The sequence below is a fragment of the Taudactylus pleione genome, unplaced genomic scaffold, assembly GCF_031769625.1.
Source record: "Taudactylus pleione unplaced genomic scaffold, aTauple2 ptg000224l, whole genome shotgun sequence".
Lineage (NCBI taxonomy): Eukaryota > Metazoa > Chordata > Amphibia > Anura > Myobatrachidae > Taudactylus > Taudactylus pleione.
In genome coordinates, this window is record NW_028284626.1 from 89790 (window position 1) to 100614 (window position 10825).

General features: G+C 46.5%; 1 protein-coding gene across 1 annotated transcript in view; it reads right to left on the reverse strand.

Annotated features, from left to right (window-relative positions):
- Positions 1 to 10825, reverse strand: part of LOC148517284 (uncharacterized) — a 99259-nt gene that overhangs the window by 16502 nt on the left and 71932 nt on the right. The gene's annotated exons all lie outside the window — the stretch shown is intronic.

The window sequence follows — 10825 nt, forward strand, 5'->3', positions numbered from 1 at the left end:
ATAATCTCTCATCTCCTTCACCATCGTGTGCGGCTCTGCGTCACACCAATAAGGGGGAAGTAATGGCAGCTATAGGCAGTAATGGTAACACAATAGTAATAATCTCATCTCCGTCACCATCGTGTGCGGCTCTGCGTCACACCAATAAGGGGGAAGTAATGGCAGCTATAGGCAGTAATGGTAACAAAATAGTAATAATCTCATCTCCGTCACCATCGTGTGCGGCTCTGCATCACACCAATAAGGGGGAAGTAATGGCAGCTATAGGCAGTAATGGTAACACAATAGTAATAATCTCATCTCCGTCACCATCGTGTGCGGCTCTGCGTCACACCAATAAGGGGGAAGTAATGGCAGCTATAGGCAGTAATGGTAACAAAATAGTAATAATCTCATCTCCGTCACCATCGTGTGCGGCTCTGCATCACACCAATAAGGGGGAAGTAATGGCAGCTATAGGCAGTAATGGTAACACTATAGTAATAATCTCTCATCTCCGTAACCATCGTGTGCGGCTCTGCGTCACACCAATAAGGGGGAAGTAATGACAGCTATAGGCAGTAATGGTAACACAATAGTAATAATCTCTCATCTCCGTCACCATCGTGTGCGGCTCTGCGTCACACCAATAAGGGGGAAGTAATGACAGCTATAGGCAGTAATGGTAACACAATAGTAATAATCTCATCTCCGTCACCATCGTGTGCGGCTCTGCGTTACAACAATAAGGAGGAAGTAATGGCAGCTATAGGCAGTAATGGTAACACTATAGTAATAATCTCATCTCCGTCACCATCGTGTACGGCTCTGCGTCACACCAATAAGGGGGAAGTAATGGCAGCTATAGGCAGTAATGGTAACACTATAGTAATAATCTCTCATCTACGTCACCATCGTGTGCGACTCTGCGTCACACCAATAAGGGGGAAGTAATGGCAGCTATAGGCAGTAATGGTAACACAATAGTAATAATCTCTCATCTCCGTCACCATCGTGTGCGGCTCTGCATCACACCCATAAGGAGGAAGTAATGGCAGCTATAGGCAGTAATGGTAACACAATAGTAATAATCTCATCTCCGTCACCATCGTGTACGGCTCTGCGTCACACCAATAAGGAGGAAGTAATGGCAGCTATAGGCAGTAATGGTAACACAATAGTAATAATCTCATCTCCGTCACCATCGTGTGCGGCTCTGCGTCACACCAATAAGGAGGAAGTAATGGCAGCTATAGGCAGTAATGGTAACACAATAGTAATAATCTCTCATCTCCGTCACCATCGTGTGCGGCTCTGCGTCACACCAATAAGGGGGAAGTAATGGCAGCTATAGGCAGTAATGGTAACACAATAGTAATAATCTCATCTCCGTCACCATCGTGTGCGGCTCTGCGTCACACCAATAAGGGGGAAGTAATGGCAGCTATAGGCAGTAATGGTAACACAATAGTAATAATCTCATCTCCGTCACCATCGTGTGCGGCTCTGCGTCACACCAATAAGGGGGAAGTAATGGCAGCTATAGGCAGTAATGGTAACACAATAGTAATAATCTCATCTCCGTCACCATCGTGTGCGGCTCTGCGTCACACCAATAAGGGGGAAGTAATGGCAGCTATAGGCAGTAATGGTAACACTATAGTAATAATCTCATCTCCGTCACCATCGTGTGCGGCTCTGCGTCACACCAATAAGGGGGAAGTAATGGCAGCTATAGGCAGTAATGGTAACACTACAGTAATAATCTCTCATCTCCGTCACCATCGTGTGCGGCTCTGCGTCACACCAATAAGGGGGAAGTAATGGCAGCTATAGGCAGTAATGGTAACACTATAGTAAATAATCTCATCTCCGTCACCATCGTGTGCTGCTCTGCGTCACACCAATAAGTGGGAAGTAATGGCAGCTATAGGCAGTAATGGTAACACAATAGTAATAATCTCATCTCCGTCACCATCGTGTGCGGCTCTGCGTCACACCAATAAGGGGGAAGTAATGGCAGCTATAGGCAGTAATGGTAACACTACAGTAATAATCTCTCATCTCCGTCACCATCGTGTGCGGCTCTGCGTCACACCAATAAGGGGGAAGTAATGGCAGCTATAGGCAGTAATGGTAACACAATAGTAATAATCTCATCTCCGTCACCATCGTGTGCGGCTCTGCGTCACATCAATAAGGGGGAAGTAATGGCAGCTATAGGCAGTAATGGTAACACAATAGTAATAATCTCTCATCTCCGTCACCATCGTGTGCGGCTCTGCGTCACACCAATAAGGGGGAAGTAATGGCAGCTATAGGCAGTAATGGTAACACAATAGTAATAATCTCATCTCAGTCACCATCGTGTGCGGCTCTGCGTCACACCAATAAGGAGGAAGTAATGGCAGCTATAGGCAGTAATGGTAACACAATAGTAATAATCTCTCATCTCCGTCACCATCGTGTGCGGCTCTGCGTCACACCAATAAGGGGGAAGTAATGGCAGCTATAGGCAGTAATGGTAACACAATAGTAATAATCTCATCTCCGTCACCATCGTGTGCGGCTCTGCGTCACACCAATAAGGGGGAAGTAATGGCAGCTATAGGCAGTAATGGTAACACTATAGTAATAATCTCATCTCCGTCACCATCGTGTGCGGCTCTGCGTCACACCAATAAGGGGGAAGTAATGACAGCTATAGGCAGTAATGGTAACACAATAGTAATAATCTCATCTCCGTCACCATCGTGTGCGGCTCTGCGTCACACCAATAAGGAGGAAGTAATGGCAGCTATAGGCAGTAATGGTAACACAATAGTAATAATCTCTCATCTCCGTCACCATCGTGTGCGGCTCTGCGTCACACCAATAAGGAGGAAGTAATGGCAGCTATAGGCAGTAATGGTAACACTACAGTAATAATCTCATCTCCGTCACCATCGTGTGCGGCTCTGCGTCACACCAATAAGGAGGAAGTAATGGCAGCTATAGGCAGTAATGGTAACACTATAGTAATAATCTCATCTCCGTCACCATCGTGTGCGGCTCTGCGTCACACCAATAAGGGGGAAGTAATGACAGCTATACGCAGTAATGGTAACACAATAGTAATAATCTCTCATCTCCGTCACCATCGTGTGCGGCTCTGCGTCACACCAATAAGGGGGAAGTAATGGCAGCTATAGGCAGTAATGGTAACACAATAGTAATAACCTCTCATCTCCGTCACCATCGTGTGCGGCTCTGCGTCACACCAATAAGGGGGAAGTAATGGCAGCTATAGGCAGTAATGGTAACACAATAGTAATAATCTCTCATCTCCATCACCATCGTGTGCGGCTCTGCGTCACACCAATAAGGGGGAAGTAATGGCAGCTATAGGCAGTAATGGTAACACAATAGTAATAATCTCTCATCTCCGTCACCATCGTGTGCGGCTCTGCGTCACACCAATAAAGGGGAAGTAATGGCAGCTATAGGCAGTAATGGTAACACAACAGTAATAATCTCTCATCTCCGTCACCATCGTGTGCGGCTCTGCGTCACACCAATAAGGGGGAAGTAATGGCAGCTATAGGCAGTAATGGTAACACAATAGTAATAATCTCATCTCCTTCACCATCGTGTGCGGCTCTGCGTCACACCAATAAGGGGGAAGTAATGGCAGCTATAGGCAGTAATGGTAACACAATAGTAATAACCTCTCATCTCCGTCACCATCGTGTGCGGCTCTGCGTCACACCAATAAGGGGGAAGTAATGGCAGCTATAGGCAGTAATGGTAACACAATAGTAATAATCTCTCATCTCCGTCACCATCGTGTGCGGCTCTGCGTCACACCAATAAGGGGGAAGTAATGGCAGCTATAGGCAGTAATGGTAACACAATAGTAATAATCTCATCTCCTTCACCATCGTGTGCGGCTCTGCGTCACACCAATAAGGGGGAAGTAATGGCAGCTATAGGCAGTAATGGTAACACTACAGTAATAATCTCATCTCCGTCACCATCGTGTACGGCTCTGCGTCACACCAATAAGGGGGAAGTAATGGCAGCTATAGGCAGTAATGGTAACACAATAGTAATAATCTCATCTCCGTCACCATCGTGTGCGGCTCTGCGTCACACCAATAAGGGGGAAGTAATGGCAGCTATAGGCAGTAATGGTAACACTATAGTAATAATCTCTCATCTCCGTCACCATCGTGTGCGGCTCTGCGTCACACCAATAAGGAGGAAGTAATGGCAGCTATAGGCAGTAATGGTAACACAATAGTAATAATCTCTCATCTCCGTCACCATCGTGTGCGGCTCTGCGTCACACCAATAAGGGGGAAGTAATGGCAGCTATAGGCAGTAATGGTAACACAATAGTAATATTCTCATCTCCGTCACCATTGTGTGCGGCTCTGCGTCACACCAATAAGGGGGAAGTAATGGCAGCTATAGGCAGTAATGGTAACACAATAGTAATAACCTCTCATCTCCGTCACCATCGTGTGCGGCTCTGCGTCACACCAATAAGGGGGAAGTAATGGCAGCTATAGGTAGTAATGGTAACACTACAGTAATAATCTCATCTCCTTCACCATCGTGTGCGGCTCTGCGTCACACCAATAAGGAGGAAGTAATGGCAGCTATAGGCAGTAATGGTAACACTATAGTAATAATCTCATCTCCGTCACCATCGTGTACGGCTCTGCGTCACACCAATAAGGGGGAAGTAATGGCAGCTATAGGCCGTAATGGTAACACAATAGTAATAATCTCTCATCTCCGTCACCATCGTGTGCGGCTCTGCGTCACACCAATAAGGGGGAAGTAATGGCAGCTATAGGCAGTAATGGTAACACAATAGTAATAATCTCATCTCCGTCACCATCGTGTGCGGCTCTGCGTCACACCAATAAGGGGGAAGTAATGGCAGCTATAGGCAGTAATGGTAACACAATAGTAATAATCTCATCTCCGTCACCATCGTGTACGGCTCTGCGTCACACCAATAAGGGGGAAGTAATGGCAGCTATAGGCAGTAATGTTAACACAATAGTAATAGTCTCATCTCCGTCACCATCGTGTGCGACTCTGCGTCACACCAATAAGGGGGAAGTAATGGCAGCTATAGGCAGTAATGGTAACACTATAGTAATAATCTCATCTCCGTCACCATCGTGTGCGGCTCTGCGTCACACCAATAAGGGGGAAGTAATGGCAGCTATAGGCAGTAATGGTAACACAATAGTAATAATCTCTCATCTCCGTCACCATCGTGTGCGGCTCTGCGTCACACCCATAAGGGGGAAGTAATGGCAGCTATAGGCAGTAATGGTAACACTATAGTAATAATCTCATCTCCGTCACCATCGTGTGCGGCTCTGCGTCACACCAATAAGGAGGAAGTAATGGCAGCTATAGGCAGTAATGGTAACACAATAGTAATAATCTCATCTCCGTCACCATCGTGTGCGGCTCTGCGTCACACCAATAAGGAGGAAGTAATGGCAGCTATAGGCAGTAATGGTAACACAATAGTAATAACCTCTCATCTCCGTCACCATCGTGTGCGGCTCTGCGTCACACCAATAAGGGGGAAGTAATGGCAGCTATAGGCAGTAATGGTAACACTATAGTAATAATCTCATCTCCGTCACCATCGTGTGCGGCTCTGCGTCACACCAATAAGGAGGAAGTAATGGCAGCTATAGGCAGTAATGGTAACACAATAGTAATAATCTCATCTCCGTCACCATCGTGTGCGGCTCTGCGTCACACCAATAAGGGGGAAGTAATGGCAGCTATAGGCAGTAATGGTAACACTATAGTAATAATCTCATCTCCGTCACCATCGTGTGCGGCTCTGCGTCACACCAATAAGGAGGAAGTAATGACAGCTATAGGCAGTAATGGTAACACTATAGTAATAATCTCTCATCTCCGTCATCATCGTGTGCGGCTCTGCGTCACACCAATAAGGGGGAAGTAATGGCAGCTATAGGCAGTAATGGTAACACAATAGTAATAATCTCATCTCCGTCACCATCGTGTGCGGCTCTGCGTCACACCAATAAGGGGGAAGTAATGGCAGCTATAGGCAGTAATGGTAACACAATAGTAATAATCTCTAATCTCCGTCACCATCGTGTGCGGCTCTGCGTCACACCAATAAGGAGGAAGTAATGGCAGCTATAGGCAGTAATGGTAACACTACAGTAATAATCTCATCTCCTTCACCATCGTGTGCGGCTCTGCGTCACACCAATAAGGGGGAAGTAATGGCAGCTATAGGCAGTAATGGTAACACAATAGTAATAACCTCTCATCTCCGTCACCATCGTGTGCGGCTCTGCGTCACACCAATAAGGGGGAAGTAATGGCAGCTATAGGCAGTAATGGTAACACTATAGTAATAATCTCATCTCCGTCACCATCGTGTGCGGCTCTGCGTCACACCAATAAGGGGGAAGTAATGGCAGCTATAGGCAGTAATGGTAACACAATAGTAATAATCTCATCTCCGTCACCATCGTGTGCGGCTCTGCGTCACACCAATAAGGGGGAAGTAATGGCAGCTATAGGCAGTAATGGTAACACTATAGTAATAATCTCATCTCCGTCACCATCGTGTGCGGCTCTGCGTCACACCAATAAGGGGGAAGTAATGACAGCTATAGGCAGTAATGGTAACACAATAGTAATAATCTCTCATCTCCATCACCATCGTGTGCGGCTCTGCGTCACACCAATAAGGGGGAAGTAATGGCAGCTATAGGCAGTAATGGTAACACAATAGTAATAATCTCTCATCTCCGTCACCATCGTGTGCGGCTCTGCGTCACACCAATAAGGGGGAAGTAATGGCAGCTATAGGCAGTAATGGTAACACTATAGTAATAATCTCATCTCCGTCACCATCGTGTGCGGCTCTGCGTCACACCAATAAGGAGGAAGTAATGGCAGCTATAGGCAGTAATGGTAACACTATAGTAATAATCTCATCTCCGTCACCATCGTGTGCGGCTCTGCGTCACACCAATAAGGGGGAAGTAATGGCAGCTATAGGCAGTAATGGTAACACTATAGTAATAATCTCTCATCTCCGTCACCATCGTGTGCGGCTCTGCGTCACACCAATAAGGGGGAAGTAATGGCAGCTATAGGCAGTAATGGTAACACTATAGTAATAATCTCATCTCCGTCACCATCGTGTGCGGCTCTGCGTCACACTAATAAGGGGGAAGTAATGGCAGCTATAGGCAGTAATGGTAACACTATAGTAATAATCTCATCTCCGTCACCATCGTGTGCGGCTCTGCGTCACACCAATAAGGGGGAAGTAATGACAGCTATAGGCAGTAATGGTAACACTATAGTAATAATCTCATCTCCGTCACCATCGTGTGCGGCTCTGCATCACACCAATAAGGGGGAAGTAATGGCAGCTATAGTCAGTAATGGTAACACAATAGTAATAATCTCATCTCCGTCACCATCGTGTGCGGCTCTGCGTCACACCAATAAGGGGGAAGTAATGGCAGCTATAGGCAGTAATGATTACACAATAGTAATAATCTCATCTCCGTCACCATCGTGTACGGCTCTGCGTCACACCAATAAGGAGGAAGTAATGGCAGCTATAGGCAGTAATGATTACACAATAGTAATAATCTCATCTCCGTCACCATCGTGTGCGGCTCTGCGTCACACCAATAAGGGGGAAGTAATGGCAGCTATAGGCAGTAATGGTAACACAATAGTAATAATCTCATCTCCGTCACCATCGTGTGCGGCTCTGCGTCACACCAATAAGGGGGAAGTAATGGCAGCTATAGGCAGTAATGGTAACACTACAGTAATAATCTCATCTCCGTCACCATCGTGTGCGGCTCTGCGTCACACCGATAAGGGGGAAGTAATGGCAGCTATAGGCAGTAATGGTAACACAATAGTAATAACCTCTCATCTCCGTCACCATCGTGTGCGGCTCTGCGTCACACCAATAAGGGGGAAGTAATGGCAGCTATAGGCAGTAATGGTAACACAATAGTAATAATCTCTCATCTCCTTCACCATCGTGTGCGGCTCTGCGTCACACCAAAAAGGGGGAAGTAATGACAGCTATAGGCAGTAATGGTAACACAATAGTAATAATCTCTCATCTCCTTCACCATCGTGTGCGGCTCTGCGTCACACCAATAAGGAGGAAGTAATGGCAGCTATAGGCAGTAATGGTAACACAATAGTAATAATCTCTCATCTCCTTCACCATCGTGTGCGGCTCTGCGTCACACCAATAAGGGGGAAGTAATGGCAGCTATAGGCAGTAATGGTAACACAATAGTAATAATCTCTCATCTCCGTCACCATCGTGTGCGGCTCTGCGTCACACCAATAAGGGGGAAGTAATGGCAGCTATAGGCAGTAATGGTAACACAATAGTAATAATCTCTCATCTCCTTCACCATCGTGTGCGGCTCTGCGTCACACCAATAAGGGGGAAGTAATGGCAGCTATAGGCAGTAATGGTAACACAATAGTAATAATCTCATCTCCGTCACCATCGTGTGCGGCTCTGCGTCACACCAATAAGGAGGAAGTAATGGCAGCTATAGGCAGTAATGGTAACACAATAGTAATAATCTCATCTCCTTCACCATCGTGTACGGCTCTGCGTCACACCAATAAGGGGGAAGTAATGGCAGCTATAGGCAGTAATGGTAACACAATAGTAATAATCTCATCTCCGTCACCATCGTGTGCGGCTCTGCGTCACACCAATAAGGGGGAAGTAATGGCAGCTATAGGCAGTAATGGTAACACAATAGTAATAATCTCTCATCTCCGTCACCATCGTGTGCGGCTCTGTGTCACACCAATAAGGGGGAAGTAATGGCAGCTATAGGCAGTAATGGTAACACAATAGTAATAATCTCTCATCTCCTTCACCATCGTGTGCGGCTCTGCGTCACACCAATAAGGGGGAAGTAATGGCAGCTATAGGCAGTAATGGTAACACAATAGTAATAATCTCTCATCTCCTTCACCATCGTGTGCGGCTCTGCGTCACACCAATAAGGGGGAAGTAATGGCAGCTATAGGCAGTAATGGTAACACAATAGTAATAATCTCTCATCTCCGTCACCATCGTGTACGGCTCTGCGTCACACCAATAAGGGGGAAGTAATGGCAGCTATAGGCAGTAATGGTAACACTATAGTAATAATCTCATCTCCGTCACCATCGTGTGCGGCTCTGCGTCACACCAATAAGGGGGAAGTAATGGCAGCTATAGGCAGTAATGGTAACACTACAGTAATAATCTCATCTCCGTCACCATCGTGTGCGGCTCTGCATCACACCCATAAGGAGGAAATAATGGCAGCTATAGGCAGTAATGGTAACACAATAGCAATAATCTCATCTCCGTCACCATCGTGTGCAGCTCTGCGTCACACCAATAAGGGGGAAGTAATGGCAGCTATAGGCAGTAATGGTAACACTACAGTAATAATCTCATCTCCGTCACCATCGTGTGCGGCTCTGCGTCACACCAATAAGGGGGAAGTAATGGCAGCTATAGGCAGTAATGGTAACACAATAGTAATAACCTCTCATCTCCGTCACCATCGTGTGCGGCTCTGCGTCACACCAATAAGGGGGAAGTAATGGCAGCTATAGGCAGTAATGGTAACACAATAGTAATAACCTCTCATCTCCGTCACCATCGTGTGCGGCTCTGCGTCACACCAATAAGGGGGAAGTAATGGCAGCTATAGGCAGTAATGGTAACACAATAGTAATAATCTCATCTCCGTCACCATCGTGTGCGGCTCTGCGTCACACCAATAAGGGGGAAGTAATGGCAGCTATAGGCAGTAATGGTAACACAATAGTAATAATCTCATCTCCGTCACCATCGTGTGCGGCTCTGCGTCACACCAATAAGGGGGAAGTAATGACAGCTATAGGCAGTAATGGTAACACAATAGTAATAATCTCATCTCCGTCACCATTGTGTGCGGCTCTGCGTCACACCAATAAGGGGGAAGTAATGGCAGCTATAGGCAGTAATGGTAACACTACAGTAATAATCTCATCTCCGTCACCATCGTGTGCGGCTCTGCGTCACACCAATAAGGGGGAAGTAATGGCAGCTATAGGCAGTAATGGTAACACAATAGTAATAACCTCTCATCTCCGTCACCATCGTGTGCGGCTCTGCGTCACACCAATAAGGGGGAAGTAATGGCAGCTATAGGCAGTAATGGTAACACAATAGTAATAACCTCTCATCTCCGTCACCATCGTGTGCGGCTCTGCGTCACACCAATAAGGGGGAAGTAATGGCAGCTATAGGCAGTAATGGTAACACAATAGTAATAATCTCATCTCCGTCACCATCGTGTGCGGCTCTGCGTCACACCAATAAGGGGGAAGTAATGGCAGCTATAGGCAGTAATGGTAACACAATAGTAATAATCTCATCTCCGTCACCATCGTGTGCGGCTCTGCGTCACACCAATAAGGGGGAAGTAATGGCAGCTATAGGCAGTAATGGTAACACAATAGTAATAATCTCATCTCCGTCACCATCGTGTGCGGCTCTGCGTCACACCAATAAGGGGGAAGTAATGGCAGCTGTAGGCAGTAATGGTAACACAATAGTAATAACCTCTCATCTCCGTCACCATCGTGTGCGGCTCTGCGTCACACCAATAAGGGGGAAGTAATGGCAGCTATAGGCAGTAATGGTAACACAATAGTAATAACCTCTCATCTCCGTCACCATCGTGTGCGGCTCTGCGTCACACCAATAAGGGGGAAGTAATGGCAGCTATAGGCA